The following is a 22,437-nucleotide window of genomic DNA, read 5'->3' on the forward strand; positions in this document are numbered from 1 at the left end:
TCAGGCACTGACCGCTCAGCCCTGTCAGAACTCTTTCTACATTCTGGTACCAGCCCCTTGTCAGATGTGTGATTTGCAAATAGTTTCTCCCATCCTGTGGGTTGTCTTTTCACTTTCTTGAAGCACAAAGGCTTTTAATTTGGATCTCAGAAGCCAGAGAAAAAAGGTGGATTACCTGCAAAGGAGAGACAGCCTGACAATGATTTGCTCGTGTATGAAGGATGTCGATGGCCAGCACAGGCTGTCATCAATGTGATAAAAGGACCCGACTGGCAACCCAGATTCTACAACCAGCAAATGCGTCTCTGAAGGAGCAGGGAAAACTAAACAAAAGTGGGGAAGGCTTGCCACCATCAGAATCTAACTAAAGGAATTTCTAATGCACGTACACTTCAAGCAGGAAGAAGTGATCTCAGATGGAAAGTCAAAGATGAGAAAAGAATAAAGAGCAAAGAAAGTGGCAGATATATCTACAAGTCAAAAACAGAAGTAATACTAAGGATATAGCAACAAAGGTTTGTGAGGTTAAAAACATTAAATACACAATAACACATGAGGCGGAAGGGAAAGTTAGGGGTGATCTCAGTCCTTGGATCCCCCCTGAAAGGTAAAGTACTAGTTAATTTTAGACGTTTGATAGTAAGAATGTTGTAATTTCTGGGAAAACCATCAAAGGAACAGAAAGAGTCTATAACTTCCTAGTGGTAGTGGTCAAAAAAAAAAAAAAGGAAGAAACAAAGAAAAAAGAAAGGATCCATCATCAATTCAATAAAAAGCAAGAAAGGAGAAGGAAAGAAAAAATAAACATAGCACAGATAAAACAGTCAGTAAAATATAAGATGGTAGATTTAAACTCAAATCTATGTCATTACATTTAAAGTAAACCAAATGAAGACTCCAGTTTAAAAAAATTTTAATTGTCAGAATATTTTAAAGAGATGATCAAACTTCAGTTAAAAAAACACTTCAATTATATGCTGTTTATGACGTACATCTAAGACATAAAAATACGAAAGGGTTAAAAATAAAAGAATAGAAAGAGTATACAAGGCAAGGACTACCCAAAGGTTCAGCTACATGAATTTCAGACAAAGCGGACGTACAGGCAAAAAACACTAGAAGAGATGGCCAATCACTTCACATGACAGACACTTCATTCATAAAAAAGATGCCGCAATTTTAAAACTGGTGTCATTAGTATAACACAGTCCCAAACATATAAAGCAAAAATTAATAGAGATGATGGACTTCCCTGGTGGTGCAGTGGTTAAGAATCCGCCTGCCAACGCAGGGGACATGGGTTCGATCCCTGGTCTGGGATTCCACATGCCACGGAGCAACTAAGCGCGTGCGCCACAACTACTGAGCCTGCGCTCTAGAGCCCACGAGCCACAGCTACTGAGCCCGTGTGCCTGGAGCCCGTGCTCCGCAACAAAGAGAAGCCACCGCAATGAGAAGCCCGCGCACTGCAATGAAGCCCCAACACAGCCGAAAATTAATTAATTAATTAATTTTTTAAAATTCAAAGATTGATAGAAATGCAAGAATTAATAGGCAAATACACAGTGATAACTAGGGAGTCTAATGGACCTCTCTCTGTATTTGATAAAACAGATAGATACAAGAAGTCAACGAGGATACAAGAGCTGGCGAACATTTTCTGGAAGGGGCCAAATAGTAAATATTTTAGATTTTTCCGGCCAAACGGTCTCTACTGAAACTACTCAACCAAGTCACAGTGCAAAACAGTCATAGACAATACATAAGCCAATGCGTGTGGACGTGATCTCATAAGAATTTATTTCTAGGAGCAAGTGGCGAGCCAGATTTGGCCCATGCGCTACAGTTTGCCAAGGCCTAACATAGACAGCTTAAACAGCATGATAACGAACCTACCAAAACTAATCTCACCAACTGCAGAATACAGTCTGTTCAAAGACGCACAGAGCATTTCCAAAATTTGACCGTATGCTGGGCCATAAAACAAGTCTTAACACATTTCAGAAGACAGGCATCAGCATCAGAGTATATGCTTTGACCAAAATGTACTGATGCAAAAAAAACAAGAAAAAGGCAACAAAAAGATATTTGGAAAAATTCCATTATGCTTAGAAATTCAAAACAGTTATCAACAATCAAAAAATAAATCAATTAGATACTGGAAAATCTATTGAATGGAAGAGTGACAAAAATGTGTCATATCACAACTTATAGGCTGCAGCTAAAAGTCCTTAAAGGGATCAAAGGTCATACTTAAGTGTGTGGTAGAAAATGTCAGAAGGCTGAAAACAAATGACCTAAAACGTAAGTTAGAAAAACAGAAAGTAAATCAAAAGGAAGGAAGGAAATAACTTAGAAAGTAGAAATTCATGGAATAAAAAGCATACAGAAAACCACAAAGGTGGTGTTTTGAACGGATCAGCACAAGTGGCAGAGTTCTGGCAAGAGAATCAAGACAGAGAGAGAGATGGCATGGACCGCATCAGGAGCAGGAGGAGGAGGTATAGGCAAGCACTGCAGACATTTTTAAGAGGGAATATGAGCAGCTTTGGAGCAATCAACTTGAAAACAGAGCTAACAGGACAAATTCCTAGGAAGAGCAACTGACCAAAAAGCTACAGAAAACTCAAAGCACAGGCCAACTTTAAAAACCTGAAGCAGAAGTGACAAGCCGCCCCCAGGACCCTGGAAACCGAGGCCCTTGCCTGCGCCCCTCACCTGGGGACCACCACCCTCGCAGACGCCTGGCACCCCTGGGCCTGCCCGGCTGGAGCCTTGGCCCTCAGACCCACAGGACAGGATGACAACGTCTCCTTCAAATCGGCTTGTGTCAGAAACCTGCCATCACGAGTGGAGAAGACATTTAACTGAAAGTTGGTGACTCAAGAAGCAAGTGTGAGCTTGGAGACCTAATCTCGCCGCGGTGGAGACTGAGAGCAAGCTGTGCGTGAACAGGGTGTCCGGACACCCGGGGCTCCCCTTCGGGCCCGAGTCCCACGCCACCTGCGGGGCCAGGGGACACTGTCCAGACCCCAGTCCCACTGCCACGCCCGCTCCCTGGCTGGAGCAAACCCCTGCTCTTCAGTAAGACGAGTGCCTCCATTCCAACAAGGTCTCTGGGGGTGAAGGTCATGCTTCTGAAGAAAACACAGAGCATCACCGTTCGCTGATTATTAAGGGTGACGGGGGAGAAGGGAGGGCAGAGACAGAGAGGCAAAGTGTACAACGAGCGGCCGATGCCGACCCCGGCCAGGCCCGCGCTCCGGGTCAACCCTCAGCTGCCCCAGAGCGCAGCCCCGGCCATGCCCGCCCGCGCGCCCCGTCCAGGCCCAAGGTGCCCGCACGGCACACGCAGGCCAGCGAGGGGCGGGACGGGCTGCGGGTCGCTCAGCTGCGGAGACCATCGCGCTCCGCTGAGAAGCCGCAGAACATACGGAAGCAGGAGTAGCAAGTACACAAAGACAAGGTTCACGTTCGACATGTTTCCAGCGATGAGCCGGCCACGAAAGCGTATGTGCTGAGAAGGGTACGACCCCCATCGCCGGCTCCCAGCCAAAGGCTTCATGACGCAGACGGGCGGAGAGGGGAGGGGAAGAGTGGGTGGGAGAAGAGGGAAGGGGAGGGGCCCCCAGCCCGGGGACTATTCTGGGCTGTCAGGGACAGCGTGGCACATGCCTGGTGACAGCGGAGCCCAGCTGGGTCAAGGGTGTCTCAGGAGACAGACACCGTGCCCACGGCAGAGAGGAGAAGAAGGTCCCCAGGGCCCCGGGTCCCTCAGAGGCTGCGCGCAGGACCACGGCAGACCCTCAAGGGCCGGCGGCTGGGCGGCAGGGGCAGCGGCTCCGGGGCTGACGGCCTTGGCCTTCCCAGCGGGGCTACAGCGGCCCGAGGAGCCCAGAGCCACGGCCACCGCGCTCCGGGCGCGTCCCTCCCGGAGACCCTGGGGGCCCTGAGCGCCGGCGCCGTCCAGAATCCCCGCCAGGAGCGGACGAGGAGCCCCGTGCGTCCCAGCCTCTCCTCCGGAGCGTCCCCGCACAATCTCCCGCGACAGAAGCAGGCGCTGCCCCTCCGGCTCTACAGCCTCCGCGGGGCCCTCGTGGGCCGCACAGCAAGGACAGAGCGAGGCCGGGCTCCAGCCCCAGGGCCCCGAGGACAGACAAGGGTGGGGCTGGGCCGCGCCGAGGGGCTCTCAGGCCGGCGGGTCCCCCGGACCTTCCCGCTCGCTGTGCAGCGATTGTATTACCGGGGTCGGTGCCTGTTGCTGGTTTTGGGGGGCGGGTCTCCCCGAACTCCTGCCCTCAGAGTCACGGCCTGACCCCACTTGGAGCAAACACCACGAGATGGTTGTTGCATGTGCTGACCAGTCCAGGAAAGCAGCCACCTCCCGGGGAGACATGCCTGGGGGTGTCCTCTGCCTGTCCCCCTACCACGCGACAGCCGCCAGGGCCAGGGTTCTGACCCGCCCAGGCATTTCCGGATTGGAACACCTATCCTTCTGAAATTCTGGGTGTGGACAATCTATGAAATCCATGTCTATACAGCAAAGAAGATCTTACCAAATATTCTATTAATAATAATATGAGACACACTTGGTGGTTAGGATTTGCCAGACTCTGTTCTGAGCATTTCACGTGTATTAAGTGCACTTGGCCAGAGGCACGGGGTCCCGCAGGGTAGAGACTTACACACTAGACAAACCTCCCGTGACTCCTGGGGTGCGGGGCCCAAAGACGAAGGACCCGCCCAGGTCATACAGCTCCACCCTCATGAGGCCACTCAGAACCACAACTAGCACGTCCAGGGGAAACATGACAGGGGCCAAAATGCAATTTTAAATCTCCTAGGGGCCGCATTAAAAAGGAAAAAGAAACAGGCAAAGGAGGCATGGAAACAACCCAAGTGTCCTTCAGACGATTGGTTTAAGAATATATGTATAGTATTGATATATATATGTATATATTGAAATATACATGCATACACACACACACACACACAGAGAATGGAATAGTACTCAGCCATAAAAAATAATGCCATTTGCAGCAACATGGATGGACCTAGAGATTATCATACTAAGTGAAGTCAGACAGAGAAAGACAAATATCATATGACATCACTTATATGTGGACTCTAAAATGTGATACAAATGAACTCATATACAAAACAGAAATAGACCCACAGGGGCTTCCCTGGTGGCGCAGTGGTTGAGAGTCCGCCTGCCGATGCGAGGGACGCGGGTTCGTGCCCCGGTCCGGGAAGATCCCACATGCCGCAGAGCGGCTGGGCCCGTGAGCCATGGCCGCTGAGCCTGCGCGTCCAGAGCCTGTGCTCCGCAACGGGAGAGGCCACAACAGTGAGAGGCCCGTGTACTGCTAAAAAAAAAAAAAGAAAGAAATAGACCCACAGACATAGAAAACAAACTTATAGTTACCAAGGGGAAAGAGGGGGAGAGATAAATTAGGAGTTTGGGATTAACAGATACACACTACTCTATATAAAATAGATAAGCAACAAGGACCTACTGTACAGCACAGGGGACTATACTCAATATCTTGTAATTACCTATAATGGAAAAGAATCTGAGAAAAAGTATGTGTGTGTGTGTTTGTGTGTGTGTGTATGTGTGTGTATACATACACATAAAACATGGAATCACTTTGCTGTACACCTGAAACGAACACAATATTGTAACTCAACTAGACTTCAATAAAAAAGAGAAACAGGCAAAAATAATTTAATAATACATTTATTTAACCCAATATATCCAAAATATTATCATTTTGGCGTCTATTCAATCTAAAAGAATCAGTGAGATGTTCTACGTTTTTTTCACACTAAGTCTGTGAACCTAGGGTGCATTCGTCCCTAACAGCACATCTCAATCCAGACCAGCCACATCTCTGGCTGTGTGGCTCTGTGGCTCATGGCCTCACGGCCTCACAGGTTCAGACACAACATACTTGCTGTTATTTGCCTCTCGTTCCCTTTTCTGCTTACATGTTAAGAATTTTAGAAATTTTTAGTTCCACCAACTCTTTGGCTTCCCATGTATCCGCAGTGGTTAATTCCTCCACTGGACGGTAGGTACAGGGGCTTCAGTATTCTCTGTTTCATACACTAAAGCATTTCTTAATTTGAAAAAGAGAAGCTAACCCACTCCTGGAAGTACAATATAATCAACAAGTTACAAATAACCATTATGACAAAATATTTCCAATTTTCTTTTCCTTCTATAAAATTTGGAAGGAGAAGAAACCGACCCCTCTCTGGAAATAGATACACTGTACCTGACAAAGCACGAACACCTAGCAACTCACTTCCTCTTCGTTTTCCTTTTCTTCCTAAAAAAGTCTTACTTACAAGAAGCCTCTCTCTTATTCATGTTCTCTCTCCCTCTCCCCTTCCCTGTCTCTCTTTGCCTCTGTCCTGTCTCTGTGTCTCTCTCCCCGGCCCCCCATCACCCAGTTTGGAAGGGTCAACCCTGTAAACACACCCCAAGCCTGGAGCAAATCTCTCTCGTTGAGCACAGCTAACGTACTGCTACTTGTCACACGTGTCAAGTTAGACACGACGCCTGATACGGCTCCCCTGAAAGGTCCAGGCCACCACCGCCTGCTCCCTGCATGTCAGCGCACCGGGGTCGGGTTCCGCCCTCTACCTACGTGCTTATTCCGGGTTTTGGTGGATGTATGTGAGTGTGAATGAAAAGAATAACTGGCAAAAGTCATTGCTTTAAATACAACTGTGCTACCACACATGTGATTGCACATTTTGACATTTATTTTCAAAGGGCCACAGGTGCGTATGTGACACACACACACACACACACACACACAAATGGCAAGAACACTGCTGAGAAAGGGAGCGTATCCACTCTGAGCCCATCAGAGTCCCTGATGACACAGCGGGGCAGGCTCATCTAGGCCCGCTCCACCAGAAGCCTGAAACTGGACTCGCAGCATTCATCAGTCAAGACTCCATGCAAAGTCCCGGCTTGATTTTCTCCCAGTGATTCACAAACACAGCCTCGCACCCCCGAGGAGCAACCTCAGAGCCACACAGGGACAGACGGGCGAGGTGCCCTGCCTGCTCCCGCCACACAGAGGGCAGGTGGCCCCTGAGGCTTGGCGGCCAGCATCCCTGCTACCCTCAGGGATGCTTTAGAGGGAAAAGAAGCTCCGCTCAGATGTGCTGAGCCATGAAATGATTCAGCACCGCGGGACATGTCAAGTTGGCACAGAAAGCCAGCACTTCTGTGATGTTAGACAAGCCCTCGGTCTGGGCGTGGGCTGGTGGACAGCGGCCTCTCCCGTGTTCCAGAAACACGCCAGACACAGCAGGACGCAGCCTAAGGCCTCTGCCACATGCTTCTGCAAAAACGGAGAGCAACGCGGACGGACAAAACCCACCATTCTCCTGCTCTGCACCTGAGGGGCACCAGACGAGAGGCAGCCGGGACCCTTGTCAGCTGCCTAAGGACACGGTGGCCGTTTTGGGAACGAGCCTGTGCAGAGCTCAGCCATGTCCATCTCTGCCCTCCCTGAGGCGCTCATGGCCTCGGGTCGCTCGTCCACGTGCTGTCGTCCGCGGGCAGCCCTGCTGGGACTCGCCACTCACCCCCCCGCGCGGCATCGCTGCTCCGACACGCGTGCGGCGCCTCGTGTGTGACACCGCTCTATAAAGTACCTTCACCCGTGATGTTTTCTAATCCTCACCAGCCCCTGGGGGAGCCATGAGGAGCAGAGGGCCACCACCGAGAGGCATGAAGTCACCTCCCGGGAGCCACTCGAGCCCGGGGCCCGTCCCACAGCTCCCACGGGGGCAGGCCAGTCACCTGCCATGTATTTGCACTGCGGGCCTTAACAAACAGGGGACAGCGTCAGTTATGCTGCTGCCTACTGCCGCAGTGCACAGTGAAATGCAGGGACAGCCTTAGCAGGTTGGATTTCAAAACTGGAAAAAAAAAACAACTGGAAAATAAAGTGGAAATGAGAAAACGATTAGGCACCTAGAATGGTGTTATTCTTTCAAGGATTACTGGTGTGAGTGGAAACAGAAACAGGCGTGGTCTCTTTGGGGGTAAGTCGGCCACAGGGGTCGGAAGTCTCTGGCCGTGAGGACCCCGGCTCAGCGATCCCCGGGAGGACCTGCCCTCAGGAAGCCGACCAGGGAAGAGCCGTGCAGGGCGCCCGCCGGACTTCCGACAGGGAAACAGAAACAGCTTTGGTGCCGCCAGCCGCAGGCGTCGCTGACCACACAACGGAGTCGAGCACGGCCCTCGCGGTCTTTACCCAGGGACAGGGGCAGATGGCAAAGGTCAGCAGTGTGACGTGAACCAAGGAAAGTGGGCCGCAAAGACAGCTGTACGGCGTGGCCCACGTGTGGGCATATGTGAGCATATGTGTGTGCACGTGTGGGGAAGGCCTCCTGGTGAAGCGAGGGGTCCCAGGTGCAGCGCGCCTCGGGGAGAAGCCGGGACCAGGTTGGGGTAACATCGAGGACCAGGAAGAGGAGGAAGCGTCGGTGGGGCGTCACCACGGGCTGGAGCCCGGGAGTGACAGGGACAGTACCGGGGCTACCGAAACAACCTCGATGCGCCCTAGGGAAGGAATCTGGTGGGAGCGGAACTGGAGGCCTGGGGACCTTTGGGGGCACTGGAGCAGCCCGTGTGTGGCCTGTCTCGGGGGGAATCAGTGAGGTTCCACGAGGGACAGTGGGGGTTTGGGGAGAGACACGGAGGAAGGGGTCAAGGCGGGGCAGGGGCCTGGCTTGGACGCCAGCGCGGTGACCTCACCGCAGGAGACGGGGAGAGGGTAGGGGTGTTTCACGGCTGTGGGTGGACAGGGGAGGCCTGCTGAGATCGAGCGCCTGGGCTGAGGACACACAGCCTGCGGGGGGGAAACCTGTGGGCCTGGGGTTTAGGGCTCAGAGCTGAGAGGACAGCAAGCTGGGGTCACGGCCTCGCAGGTAATTAAAATAACAAGGAGCGACGGGAGGTCCCTGGCAGACAGGACCTCAGGCAGAGCCCCCCAGATAACACCATTCCAGATGCTTCATTAAGCATCTTTCCTTTCACATTTAGTTTCCTTTTTTAAAATATTTATTTACTTATTTATTTAATTTATTTTGGCTGCACTGGGTCTTAGTTGTGGCACACAGGATCTTCACTGCGGCACATGGGATCTTTAGTTGCTGCGTGCAGACTCCTTGGTTGTGGCCTCCATGTGGGGATCAGTTCCCCAAGCAGGGATCGAACCCAGGCCCCCTGCACTGGGAGCGCGGAGTTTTACCCCCTGGACCACCAGGGAAGTCCCGACATTTATTTTCCGGTTTTGAAACTGCACGTGCAAAAGTGTATGAACCGTCTCAAAAACACGCCCTTCCACTTCTACTGGCAGGTACTGCGCCCCGCACATGTATGGTAGCTTTCCAGCTGCCAAAAATGCCATTTGAAGAAAACTGTTTGGATGGTGGCTTAGTCTCCAGTTCTAAAAAAGCAGACACCACCTCAGTTGTACGGACGACAGAGAAGTTGACGGGAAGTTGAGTTCATTGAAGACAAAACCTGAGACAGGTTTTGCAGTTGTGTCCCAAACTGGTTAAAGCGCTTGATAGAGATGTGCACTGGGAGGGAGGGGCCCCCGGCTTTAAGCTCCCCGGACACCACAGTTGTCTTCCAGCAGGCAGCTGTAGGCCAGGATAAAATTTACCCCAAGTTAGCTTAGTCACTTAGGTATACTCGAACCTACGGCATTCCTTAACTTTCATTATTGTTTATTCATCAGCATCTGTGTCGATTCACCTTAGCAACCTCTTCAAGCTCAGAGTTTTGTTTGGGGATCATTTTCCTTCTTTGTCAACGATGTCTTCAGACGTTCCCTTTTATGAGTCCAGAAAATTAACCTATCATGGTTCCGGATCAGTCCCACTCCTGGGCTCCTGGCAGAAGCAGGCAGCACTTCTGAAGGCACAACCTGTCCAGGGAGACGTGCTCCAGGGAACCTGCAGACAAAGTCCTCCTGAATACAAGAGCACAGTCCAAGCTACAAGGCACACGAGAAACTAGCTTCAGGGAGTGAGAGGCAGCACAACAAACGGCGGGATTCAACCCCCAAGACATTTAGACTTCGGTATTATTTGGGGCGCTGTTATTACTTTGGCATTATTCTTTGCAGCATATAGAGTAATATGCTTAGAGATAAAAAAGGAAATTGAAATATGTGCAAAGAAAAGAACACCATGCGAGAGAAGAGGCACGGTTTGGAAAGAACCACAGAGAACGTTCGAGGATGAAAACTATAATCACCGAAATGAGCAGGTTAAGGAGCAGGTTAAGCAGCAGATTAGACAGAGATGAAGATGGAGCTGGAAAACTGGAAAGGAAAGCTGAGGAAATCACACAGAATGTGGCCAAAAAAGACTGAAAGACAGACATGAACAAGAGTTGAAGAGGCTTGGAAGATGGTGTGAGAAAGTCAAGCATAAGGTAGAAACAAAATTCAACAAAAGAATGGCTGAAATTTTTCCAGAATTACTGAGAGACACAAAACTTTATCCTCAGGAAGCACATTGACTCCAAAGCAGGAAAATAAGAAGAAATCCACTCCAGAGATGCCACCATGAAATTGAAGAATACTGGGGCTTCCCTGGTGGCGCAGTGGTTGAGAGTCCGCCTGCCGATGCAGGGGACACGGGTTCGTGCCCCGGTCCGGGAAGATCCCACATGCCGCAGAGCAGCTGGGCCCGTGAGCCATGGCCGCTGAGCCTGCGCGTCCGGAGGCTGTGCTCCGCAACGGGAGAGGCCACAACAGTGAGAGGCCCGTGTACCGCCAAAAAATAAAAAAAAATAAAAATTGAAGAATACTGGATGTAAAAGGGACCACAAACACAGCAGAGAGGAAACATTACTGATGCAGGAAGGACAGCGGAACTGACAGCGGGTCCCTGAGCCAGGAGGAGGTGACAGGGCGTAATCCACGTCTCAGAGAATGCCAGTCAGTGCCACACGGGCCATGTCCTCTGCCCACGAGGCTTCTGAGGTGAAGCCAACAGTAAATATATAACCTAAAATGCCAGTGCATTTAGAAAATAAAAGTACCTCTGTATCACTCACGGGGCATAGAAGAATAACAAAGGATTTTTAAATGCTCAAAAACTCAAATACTGAGCAATGATATTACTGCACACCAAAATATACAGGACACAGGACAGCAGAACCAGGAAGGAAGGTTATAGCCTTAAATGCTTATGATAGAAATAAAGTCTGAAAATTAAGAAACTATGCTTAGAAAAAATAAAAAAAAGAAGTTAAGCTTTCAACTCAATAACCTGTAAAGGGAACACCAGGAAAGAAAAAAAACAACCCAGGGAGTGTAGAAAGATACGATTACAACGAAAGGATAAATTAATGACACGGGAACCAAAGATGTGCTGGACAAGATCTATAAAACTGAAAGTCGGCTCTTTGCGAATGGCAAAGAAACAGAGAAGCCTCTGCTAAGATGAATCAAGAACAAAGAAAAGCAAAAACATTTCAGGAATGAAAGGGGGAGCTTAATGTCAGATACAGTAGAGATTTAAAAATCAAGAAAGTATTATGACTTCTGTAGCAAGAAACAGACGATGTAACTGACACGGATACTGGGGTAGACAGGTCTAAGATGACCCCCATGGTTCACACCCTTGTGTAACCCGCACCCTTGAGGGCGGGCTGGACCTACTGACTGGCTTCCAACAAAAAGTGGACGAGAAAAGTAGTGGAAGGTGGCATCCGAGATGTGGTTTACGACACTGAGACTGCGTCTAGCTGGTGTCTCCCCCTCCCTCTCCCCCTCACTCTCACTCTGACGGACAAGTTGCCAGGTTGGGGAGCCCTCAGCACAACTGGCAAGGACCTGAATCCTGACAGAAACATGGATGAACTTGAAGAGGGATCCTTGCCCCGTGGCACCTTCAGATAAGACTGCAGCCCCAGGCGGCACCTTGGTCACCGCCTGTGAGGGACCCCGGGCCTGAGGACCCAGCTAAGCTGAGCCTGGATTCCTGGACCACAGAAACGGTGAGATGGTAAGTGCTGTTGACAGCCAGTACGTGTTGGGGTCATTTGTTACATAGCAACAGATAACTAATGCAGATCACTCCCTAGAAAATAATACCCAACCTTATTTTTAAAAGGCTGGAAAAGCTGAACAGATCTGTACTATTAAAGTAATCGACCAGGATGTAAAACTCTGTCTGCACGAGAGCCAGGCCCAGACCAAGACATTATGTAAGAAACGCATAACCTCAGTCTCACAGAAGCTCTTTTATACCACAGAAAAGGAGGCAATACTGTCCACTCATATGATGAAACCAGTACAAGCCAGCACCTAACCCAGACAAGACGGGGACAGTGTAATAAAGGACAATTCCAAGCCATGCGCACTTCTAAACAAAGGTGCAACAAATTCTAAACAAAATATTAACAAACCGAACGTGGTAACGCAATACAGAATAATATCATGGCCGAGACGGGACATTCCAGAAAACCTACTCATGTACTTCACCAAATCAACCTATCAAAGGAGAAAATCTTATACAATCAGCTTCATACGTGCAGAAAAAGTCTTTGATAAAGCATTTTCAGTCAAATATTTGTATAAACAAGACAACTTTCTAACCGGAAAGCGGGCATCTAAAGAAAACTAAGCATTCTCTCTCTCTCTCTTTTTTTTTTATAATTTCATTATTGTAAACAGGTAAACATAATCCAAGGAGATAAGTAACACACCGTGGCCCCTCCCCGCTGCACCTTCCCACCCCTTATATGAAGTCTTGAGTCTCCTCCCAGTACGTCGTCACTTCAGTACAAGAAATTTGAAAAGGCGTTCTTACCGCCCCCCATGCCTTGCGCTTAGCCCTAACCCCTGCCTCTCCCCCAGCAGTGTCCCCGGGCCGTTAGTAAGCAGTGCCGCTGGGGACACCTTGCCCATACTGGGGGCGCCCAGACGTGCCGGGGACCACGTGCCAGGTACGCCTAGACGTGAAAGCCCCCTGTGCAGACACGGCCCACCAGTCCACACCCGCACCTGCGCTCCGCTGACTCACGTCTGTGACCACACCGGCCCAGGCACTCTCTCTACATCCTGGCTCCCCGGGTGCGGCAGGCCGGCATCTCACTGTGCTTTTATTTTTGCGTCTCCCTGATGACCCGTGAAGGTAAGTCTTGAATCTCTTCTCCTCTCATTTCCTTCCGTCTGTTTGCTCCTTTGTTCCCAGGAGGAGCCATAGGAAGATTCTGAACTAAGCAGTCTCCGTGTTTGTACCAACACCAAACGGGAAAACTGAGCAGCATTTCCTGAAAATCAGGAAATAGGACAGAAACGCCCCCTCGCACCTCCGTTCGATACGGTCCTGACGGCGCTGGCCCAGGCAGTGAAACAGGATGGAAAAGTATTAAGGCATAAGGAAGAAACGAGGCCATCACCGTTCCCTGTCTACGCAGAAAATCCCCGAAATCTACAGGTAAATTATAAGAAATAGAGATTGGCAAGGTGACTGGATATAAAACCAATATCCAAGATCAACTGCATTTCTGTTCAACACCAACAAGAGTGAGACATTTTTTTTAATAAAAAAATAAAATTTAAAAATACCACTTATGAAAGTAACAAAAAGTAAGAAGGACACCTGGGAATAAATTTAACCACAGAGTCTAAGACAGTTACTTATAGTATATACAGGGCCTTATCAAAAGCCGTTTAAGAAGATCTACATTAGCTGAGACACACCACGTTTACAGCAGGTAATCTTAATACCATAAAACAGAAATTCCCCTCAACTGATCTATGGAATTGGTGCAATTTCTGTCTAAATCCTGACCAAGTTTTTCATGAAAATTGACAAGCTGATTTTAACACAGAGAAACAAAGAGCACGAATAACCAGGCGCTCTGGAGAACGCAGGGGTCAGGAGGCGTAGAGGGGAGGATGTCCAGACAGCAACGGGGGCAGGTGCCACTCACGCAGACACACGGACCGGCAGGACAGAGAAGCCAACCGAGGGGACTGCACACACGGCCGCAGTGGCGCAACAGGTCAGCAGGGAAAGACGACCAACCGGCCGAGGCTGGTGTCAGGACAACTGTTCTCCACATGGGGACAGAGCTCCCTACTCGTCACCACAGAGTCCACTCCCGAGGGACTAAGGGCTTCAGCGTGGAAAGCAAACGTTACAACTTCTACGAGAAAACACAGGAGAACACACGAGTGACCCCAGGGCTGGGAAAGACTTCTCAGCGACACTCGAAAGGCCACAAAAGAAAAGATGGATAAACTCCACATTGAATTAAGAATTTCTATTCATCAAAATAAAGTAAAAAGACAAGACACGGCTAGGAAAGGTACCTAATGAACACGTGACAACGAAGGATCACTATCGTGAATACATAAGGAAACACATCATATAGAATTATACGTAAGGAATACGCACGAGAAAGTTATCACCTAACAGGAAAATGGGGGAAGGAATTCACAGGGGAGGAAACACGTCTACCAGTAAATATAGGGAGAGTATCAACTCCATCTACCAGGAAACACACATCAGGCCACAATCAGACAGGAGTGTTTTGCATCCAATCTATTTGCAAAACTTAACAATACCACGTGCTATGGAGTATGTGGGTCCACTCACACCCTTAGTCTCTTTCCCATCGCACTGGGAAACAGCCCAGTGTAAATATCACTGTGTAAATTTTAACCTGCCTGGACTTCCCCGCCCAGTGGTCCCATTCTACACGTGTACCAGGAGGCGTGGACACAGGACATGCCATCAAAACAGGGCAGGATGAGGAGCGCCTTCTGGTAAAAGTCCCGATGCATTTTGTAGACATTACTTCATCTTCACACGGACCTCAGGAGGGCCTCCTGCACGCACTCGGAGACACACGGAGTTCCTCTGTTCCCAGACTGACACCTCTCTGGGTACCACCTTCTCTCTTCCTCTACCCAGCATCACGTAACCCCATCCTGTTTCCAGCAGCCACAGTTGAGATAAGAAAGACAATTCTTTTGGTTTTCATCTGTACATAAAGTCTTGGGTTTCCGTTATTCTTGTTTTGCTTCTCTTGCATGCATTTTGAAAGTGCCCATTTAGTCCTCATTTAATTGGCTCACTTACTTTATTGTGAAAATTAAACAAACAGTGTAGACCAGAGGTGGTAAAAATAGTGGCCCAGAGGCTAAATTCAGGCAGGAACATTGTTTCGTTTGCCTGCAGCTTGTTAAAAATAAATAATTGCATAGAAAGATCTAGATTTGTGTCTTGTCTCAGCAGATCAAAGAGCTAGTGACTTTGGTCCCGTACCTGCCTGGCATGTCTGCTAGGGGTCCGAGGCTGGGGGTCAGAGGGGTCAGAGGCCGGGGGTCAGGCAAGGCACATCCGAGAGAAGAGACGTACAGCCATCACTCATCGGCACGGCCACCCCCACCTGGCACTTGTTAGATCTGTGTGCAGCTCTCACATATAGCTTTGTTTACCAAAGTAGGAGAAACATTTATACCCAATAACTCATTAAAATTTAAAGAATGCCAGGTACAAAGCAGTTGGGACCCCAGGAAAACACCCTGCTGGCTTGGAGCTAGAACTGGACCGCAGGCCACCAAAGCATTTTCTAACAAATGTTCTAGAACTGAAGTTACGGTAGTTAGCGCCTCGATTTAGGAAGCTGAAAATAGCTGTCGTGCGCTAACAGGCGTGTGCTCTGACCTCTGTCCCCCGTCTGGAAGCACTCTGCTTCCTTTCATCGCTGGACACTCACTTTTGTGTACCAGCTCACCACTAGTTACAGCAAAGGAGCCCAAATAACGGCTCAAGGGGACCTGCCAGACTGCAGGGCTTTTCCTAAAACTAAACCAAAACACTGCCGGGGGCCCAGGGACTATTCACGGTTTGGGATTCCTTTTACTGTTGCGATTATTTATTTCTACTTTTGTGGACTCCAAGTCACTAAACGTGGAGGCTGTCAGGGTGCTTTGACACTCAGACTCCCCTCAGGAGAGAACCTGCCGCCGGGGGTTGGGGGGTGCCTGCCGGACCTGACTGCCCGAAGGGCGGGGCCCGAGGACCCCAGGCTGGCTTTCTCAGAGCCACATCCTCCCAGGCCTCCCCGCTCCCTGTCCCCTCACTCAGGGGTCGGATCACCCCCTCCAGCCCCCACAGTGTGCCCCCCCCCCCGAACCTCCTGCACGTCCCATCTTGGCGTCCTCCTCACGCGGAACCCAAACAGGTGACGGCTTCATCTAACAATCTGACTTGTCTTATTTTGGCAAAAGTCACTCCTAGCAAGCCATATTTTGGAAGGTATACCAATTGATTCATTTCTCTCTGAACATAAGGATGACGTGTATCCTCATTCATTCATCCAATCAGTCACTCCAATTAGCCTGGGGCGATGGTCTAATTAGAAATCAATGTATGAGAAGCGTAACCCGATCACCAGCACATTCTTTATGGTAAGAGTCAAGAGGCGGCTCTTCACTTTACCGCTACTGAGCGGAAAATGAAAAGCTGAGCACACATGAATCTGCATAAATGGAATTTCTTTCTTCCCCAGGCAACATCATTTCTAGCGTGTACCTGTTTCTATCATCTTCAATGGGGGTTTCCGGGCCCCAGTCCACCAAGTCTCGCCTCCTACAAGCGAAGAGGTTTTTTTACATGAATACTTCTGTGAAGCCAGTCACTGAGTTTCTGCTTCAAAAATGCAGATTTTCATAGACTGAGTTTTCTGAGCACCGCGTTGGTTTGGATTCAATGAGACCTTGTTGGAAATCTAGATGTGTCGCTTGCCAGCCGAGGGACTGTGGCCAAGCTCTCCCACCCAGTTCCTCCAGCTGTGTAATGGGGCAATACCCTGTCCTCACAGAAACAACATAATGAGCCCATAAGATGCCTCATGGAGATGCAATAATTGGAGCTGTTGTCATCAGACCAGACGCAAAGCAGGGACACACTGAACGTCAGCATATACTTATAAAGTTTTCAGGTCAGCAAACTGAGTGATGAAGAGAAAAAGAACCCCCGTTGCTGGAGCTCTGGAATTCAGCCCCCCACCCCACGCCCGCCCCTGGGGATGCAGCCAGCGGGGCTCACAGGACCCGTGAGAGCAGATCGGGTAAAGGTGTTCCTCACTGCAGCTTCTCAACGCTGCTCAGGGTAGAACTCACTACCACCCTTCTTATCGCTGCTTTCGTTCCCCACCCACTTTCGGAGGGAACTGAGAAGAGCCACATCAATGATGCATGGCCTCCCGGGGCCACCTGAGGACAGGCCTCTCGGCTGCTGGCAGGCAGCTCCCACCAGAAGCGCCCAGCTTCAGCTTCGGTTTTTAGTCCTGCGTGATGCGAAGCACTTCTGCCTGGAAGAAGACATCTGCCTGTCACATACTGAAGGATACGGTTTCTTTCAACACTAATATTTAAAATGTATCCTATCTGTGACCTTCTGGCTGCACTTGCGGAAAGACATGGCGAATTAAAGCACAGCGTCCAGGGCCAAAGGCTCCAGCCCTGCGGCGGGAACTTGGGCCAACTTTCCCCGGGCATCTGCTCCTCTGCCTCCAAAGAGAAACACAGATGCCGCCCCCAGATGATCCGTGTTTCGGTTTCTAGCACTTTGCTCCACAAAGATAAACAGGACATGGAGAATTCTTCTCAATAATTAAACGAGAGACTGTCCCAGGCTGGACCACTCATGTGTTTACCTAAAATCCAGCATTTTGAAATCAGTAGTTTAGGATCAGTTTAAGATTATTACGAAGTGGTTTTAGAAACAACGGATTAAGTCAGAGTCATTTCGCTTTACAATGTGAATCAACTCATTTAAAACCTCAAGCATTCCTTGGTTAACCAAAAGTAAAATCCATGAAATTTCCAAGCAATTGTTTTACAAAATTCAGTCCAATCTGACTGTAACATACGTTTCTCAATGAGAAGACTGAGTAACTAAAGATCTTATGTCATACAGTCAAATCATTAAGAAACAGGCAAATGTAGCCAGTTGTATCCAATGTTTTGCCACAACTTGTAACAGTAAAATATTAGAGTTTCTGATGAGGCCCAAGAGAGGGAAGAAAAAGATGGAAGCAGAAGCCACTGCTTCTGCCCCAGGTGGACTTTGATGGGGGGCTAACTGCTAACAGCGAGGGGCCGCCACTGATCTCCACTGAAGCCCCCTGTCCTGTCTCCCACGCTAGGTCAGGCTGAAAGCCAGGGGAAGATGTGTGTTTTGGGGGTCCAATGCGATTGGGAGCGTTGACCACACCCTCCCTTCCACCCCGCCCCGGAAAACCCAGTAAATTGGCTCTTCTCAAACACAATTTCTGTTTCTCATTTTCCTTGTTTATACTGATTTCAACATTTCCCTCCTACCTCTGATTTGACCAGAGATAAAAGTGTTTCCAGACTCTTAGCAGACAGATGGGGCTGAGAAGGTGGGAGTCCATGGATCTTAGTTTAAGTTCTGGCCACGCCGATTCGCGACCCAACCTTCGGGGGGTAACCCAACCTCCGGGTTTTCTCAGACCACTCTTTTCCAAGGTGGAAGTGCTAGCAGAGTTGTCACATGTAAAGGGCTAACCCTGTGTATCAGGACCCACGCGGTTAACGTGGGATGCTGGAGTAAACTCGGACAGCCCAGATCACTTCGGTGGATGCACTCTTTCTAACTTCCAAAATAAACAACTGCTTTCAGTGTGCTTCCCTGGCCCTGGCACCTAGACGTGGGACAGGCACATGGAACATCAGCCTGCCGGCCCTGCCTCCCAGGAGGCGGCTTCTGGAGTCCACACCCTGGCAATGCAAGTGTCCTTCCTGCACCTCCCTTCACCTCCTACGACAGGGACTTTAACCCTCTGCTCCCGCACCTTCTCCAGGCTACTGCTCGGCCTAGGCCTCTTGGCAGACATGCCCCCGCAGGCCCCACGCAGGTGAGGTGAACAGCATGCTCCGACCAACACAGCCAGTCTGCGTGCCCGTGAAGTGTGGTTCAGAACATCAAGGCCTGCGCCTTCCAAGGCCCAGAGGAGGCCCTGTGTATGCTGACCCTCAGCCACGTGTGTGGGCGTTCTGAATGTCAGCCACGTGTGTGTGAACGCCCATCACACGTAGCACCTTTTTTTAAACAATGTAATCAGGAAGATTCCCTCAGAGTGGCTGAGAAAGGGATACAGAAGTGAGTTGTAACAGGCCAACTCTGCAACTTTGAAGGAGAGGAGGGTGGAGTTAGGATGCAAAGAAGGGGGAGGGAAAGCAGTAAGGAAATGATCAAATTAGAGAATGTGCAGAATCTCACTGAGATCCCTTATGAAGCTTTTAAACGGAGAAAACGTTCATTAGCAGTCCCTAAATGAGTACAGTCAGCCGGCAGAGCTGTAATTTAGAACACGTAGGGGATCCCCCCCCCCGGCTTAGTCCAGCATCACTGGGCCCCTCAAAACACAGCCATCGCCAGGCCACCACACACCGCTCGGGGTTTGGGATCTCTGGGTGGTTTCCACCCTTAATATGGGTGGCAGTTCTCATTCCAGTCTATCTCACGGCCAACGGCCCACCTCATTTTTCCTTCTCGTGAGATCATATTTCCTATGAAAAGGAACCTAACTGCTCTAGTATTCTCTTAGAGGAGGCTGTATATAGTGTGCTTTAAAAAAAAGTCTGGGGTGTGGGGTTTCCCTGGTGGCACAGTGGTTAAGAATCCCCCTGCCAATGCAGGGGACATGGGTTCGAGCCCTGGTCCGGGAAGATCCCACATGCCACAGAGCAACCAAGCCCGAGCGCCACAACTACTGAGCCTGCACTCTAGAGCCCGTGAGCCACAACTACTGAGCCCGCATGCCACAACTACTGAAGCCCGCACCTAGAGCCAGTGCTCTGCAACAAGGGAAGCCACCGCAGTGAGAAGGCCGTGCACCGCAACGAAGACCCAACACAGCCAAAAAAAAAAAAAAAAAAAAAAAAAGTTGGAAGAAAGATAGAGAGGAACCAGCACAATACTTTCAAGGTAGCTTCAACTGCTAGTCACAGCCTGCCTTCCTGAGACCCTCGGGCAGGATCAACCGACCTGGGTGCTCTGGGCGGCCCTGGGGTGGCGGTGGTTTTCCTCCCAAATGGCTCTTGGATTACTGACCGACCCCATCACCTGACTGGAACCGTGGAAATTCACAGACGGCCTTTGGTCCAAGCGCCAAAGTCAAATCTGAACACTCAGCACCCACCACTGCTGCGCATTCCCACCTGCAGCCCTCCCTCCTGGCCGAGCAAAAAGTGAAACTAACCCCCGGCCGTAGATAGAGCGCAGGGTCGGGGGAGCGCTCGGGGCCGGGTCCCCAGCGCCCAGAAACCGAGGGGGGGGGGAGGGGGGCACGTCGCGTCCGCGGGGAGCAGAGGGGCCCGAGAAACCCCGCGGGGAGAGGGGCGGGGGTGTCGTGCCCTCGCCCAGCCGGGTCGCCCGCCCCTCCTGGGGTGCCCCGGCCCTGGCCGCGCGCCAGCCCGGACCGGCGCGCCCGGCTGCAGCGCCGCAGGCGGGCCTGCGGGGACGGGGAGGGGACGGGGCCTGGGCCTGGCCGGACGAGGCCCCGGGGAGGCCGGGAGGGGACCCGGGGCCCGCGGGCCCCAGTCCCGGTCCTCCCGCAGGCCCCGCGCCGGGCGGAGCGCAGCCAGCCCACTGCGGCGCGGGGCCCGGGTCGGGGGCGACCTGGGACGGCGGTGGAGGCAGCCCCGACCTCGGGCGGCGGGCCGGGCGGGGGCCCGACCTGGGGGCAGCGCCGCTCACCTGCAGCCGCCGCCACCTGCTCGTCGCGCGCTCGGCCCCGGCGTCGCCTCCGGGCCGTTCCGGCCGCTGCGCTCCGGCCCTGGGCGCGCCCGGCCCTGCGTCGGGCCTCAGCGAGTGCGGCGCCCGCCGCCCCCGGCCCCCATCCCGCCCCGCCCGGCCCGCCGCCCTCCGCCCTCGGCCGCGCCGCCCCGCCACTTCCTGTGCGCGGCGATCCCACAGTTCCGCCGGCGCGCGGGGCGGCGGGGACACGCGGGGAGGGGACACGGGACGTGCGGGGGGGACACAGCGGGGAGACATGCCGGGGACGCGGGAGTACAGGGGAACAGTGGGGAGGGAATACGGGTCGGGAGGGACACAAGGGGGGGACACAAGGGGGGATAAGCCAAGGGGACAGGGAGGTACAGGGGGACAGCGGGGAAAACATGAGACACGTGGGGAGACAGGGGGACACCGGGGTGGGCGGCCTGGCGGGGCGCCGGCTGCGAAGGGACGGGCCCGTGTCCAGTAACGCACGCGGCTGGAGCACCCGGAGGGCTTGGGGCCGGCGGGACACTTTGGGGGCGGGACAGCGAGGTCGGTGGAGGGCTGGATTGGGGGTGGAGGGAGGGGATCCGTCGGGGGCACAGACCGCCTGGAGGCTGGACCCAGGGCTGGGGGAACTGCATGGTGGGCCGGCATACGTGGCGGTGGAGGCGGGGGGGGGGGGGGGGGGGGGGGGCGGGGGGGCGGCAGGCAGCACCACGGACAGTGCGGACCTCCTGGACTGCCCCCATCTCCCCAGGGGCCCCCGCTGCGCGCACTAGGGGTGTTTCCAGGCATGAGACTCCCCCCAGGCCACGGTTACCGCCGTGGGGCGGGGAGGGGGGTCGCGGGGGTCGCCGTGGGGGATGTCCTGGGAGCCGCTGGTCCGCGCGAGGTCGTGTTTCAGACCCAAGTAAAGCGCCCTTTGACTTCTTTACAGTTGGCCCTCGGCTGGCAACGTTGTATCCGTATTTGACCCTGGAGGAAGCCTCCCCGAATTGGGGTGGGGGGAGGCGGTCGCCCTGAACCGGCCTCGCTAGCCCCACCCGTCGCCCGTGGTCCCTGACAATGTCCCCTCCTGGAAGAAGGGCTGCCTGCGTCCCCTGCCAGGCCCTGGGCCCGAGGGAGCGTCCAGGCGGGGCTGTCTGGCGCTGGGCTGTACACAAGGGTGGAGGGTCACCTCCAGTCTGTACTCCGTACGTCCGTGTGGCCTGCCCCCTGCTCGGGTCCTCAGGTCCCAGGTGGCCCTCCTGAGCTGGGAGGAGCTTCCTTCGAAAACTGTTTACAATCCCAGGTGCTGGTGCTGTCTGCTGGGCCTTACTTTAAGCCACCTCGAATTATTTCAGAAAACACCCTGACTAAAATAAACATACCTGCACCTGTTCTACTCACAATCCCCTTATCCTTGAAAAAGGAAGTATAGTTGGCAATGTTCATGTAAATTTAATATTGTGAAGCCTTGGGCCTGGCACTGCTTCTTCAGTCGTGGATCCTATAGATGAATCCCCACAGGCATCTGCAGGTGTATGTACAGGAGGTCCTGACACAGCATATATTACGGGAAAGAACAAAAACAAACCCTGAAACAACCAGCAAGACACCTTGTTAAAT

General features: G+C 51.8%; 1 protein-coding gene across 2 annotated transcripts in view; it reads right to left on the minus strand.

The window, feature by feature from the left end:
- The window catches only part of AGPAT3 (1-acylglycerol-3-phosphate O-acyltransferase 3), a 101,118-nt gene extending 80,169 nt beyond the window's left edge, over positions 1 to 20,949 (minus strand). For both annotated transcript variants that reach the window (XM_060010247.1, XM_060010246.1), the window contains exon 1: positions 20,806 to 20,949. The gene's annotated coding sequence lies outside the window, so the exon portion shown is untranslated. The remainder of the gene's footprint in view (positions 1 to 20,805) is intronic.
- Positions 20,950 to 22,437: the final 1,488 nt, after the last annotated feature.

This window comes from Delphinus delphis, chromosome 4 (genome assembly GCF_949987515.2).
Source record: "Delphinus delphis chromosome 4, mDelDel1.2, whole genome shotgun sequence".
In the NCBI taxonomy this organism is placed as follows: Eukaryota; Metazoa; Chordata; class Mammalia; order Artiodactyla; family Delphinidae; genus Delphinus; species Delphinus delphis.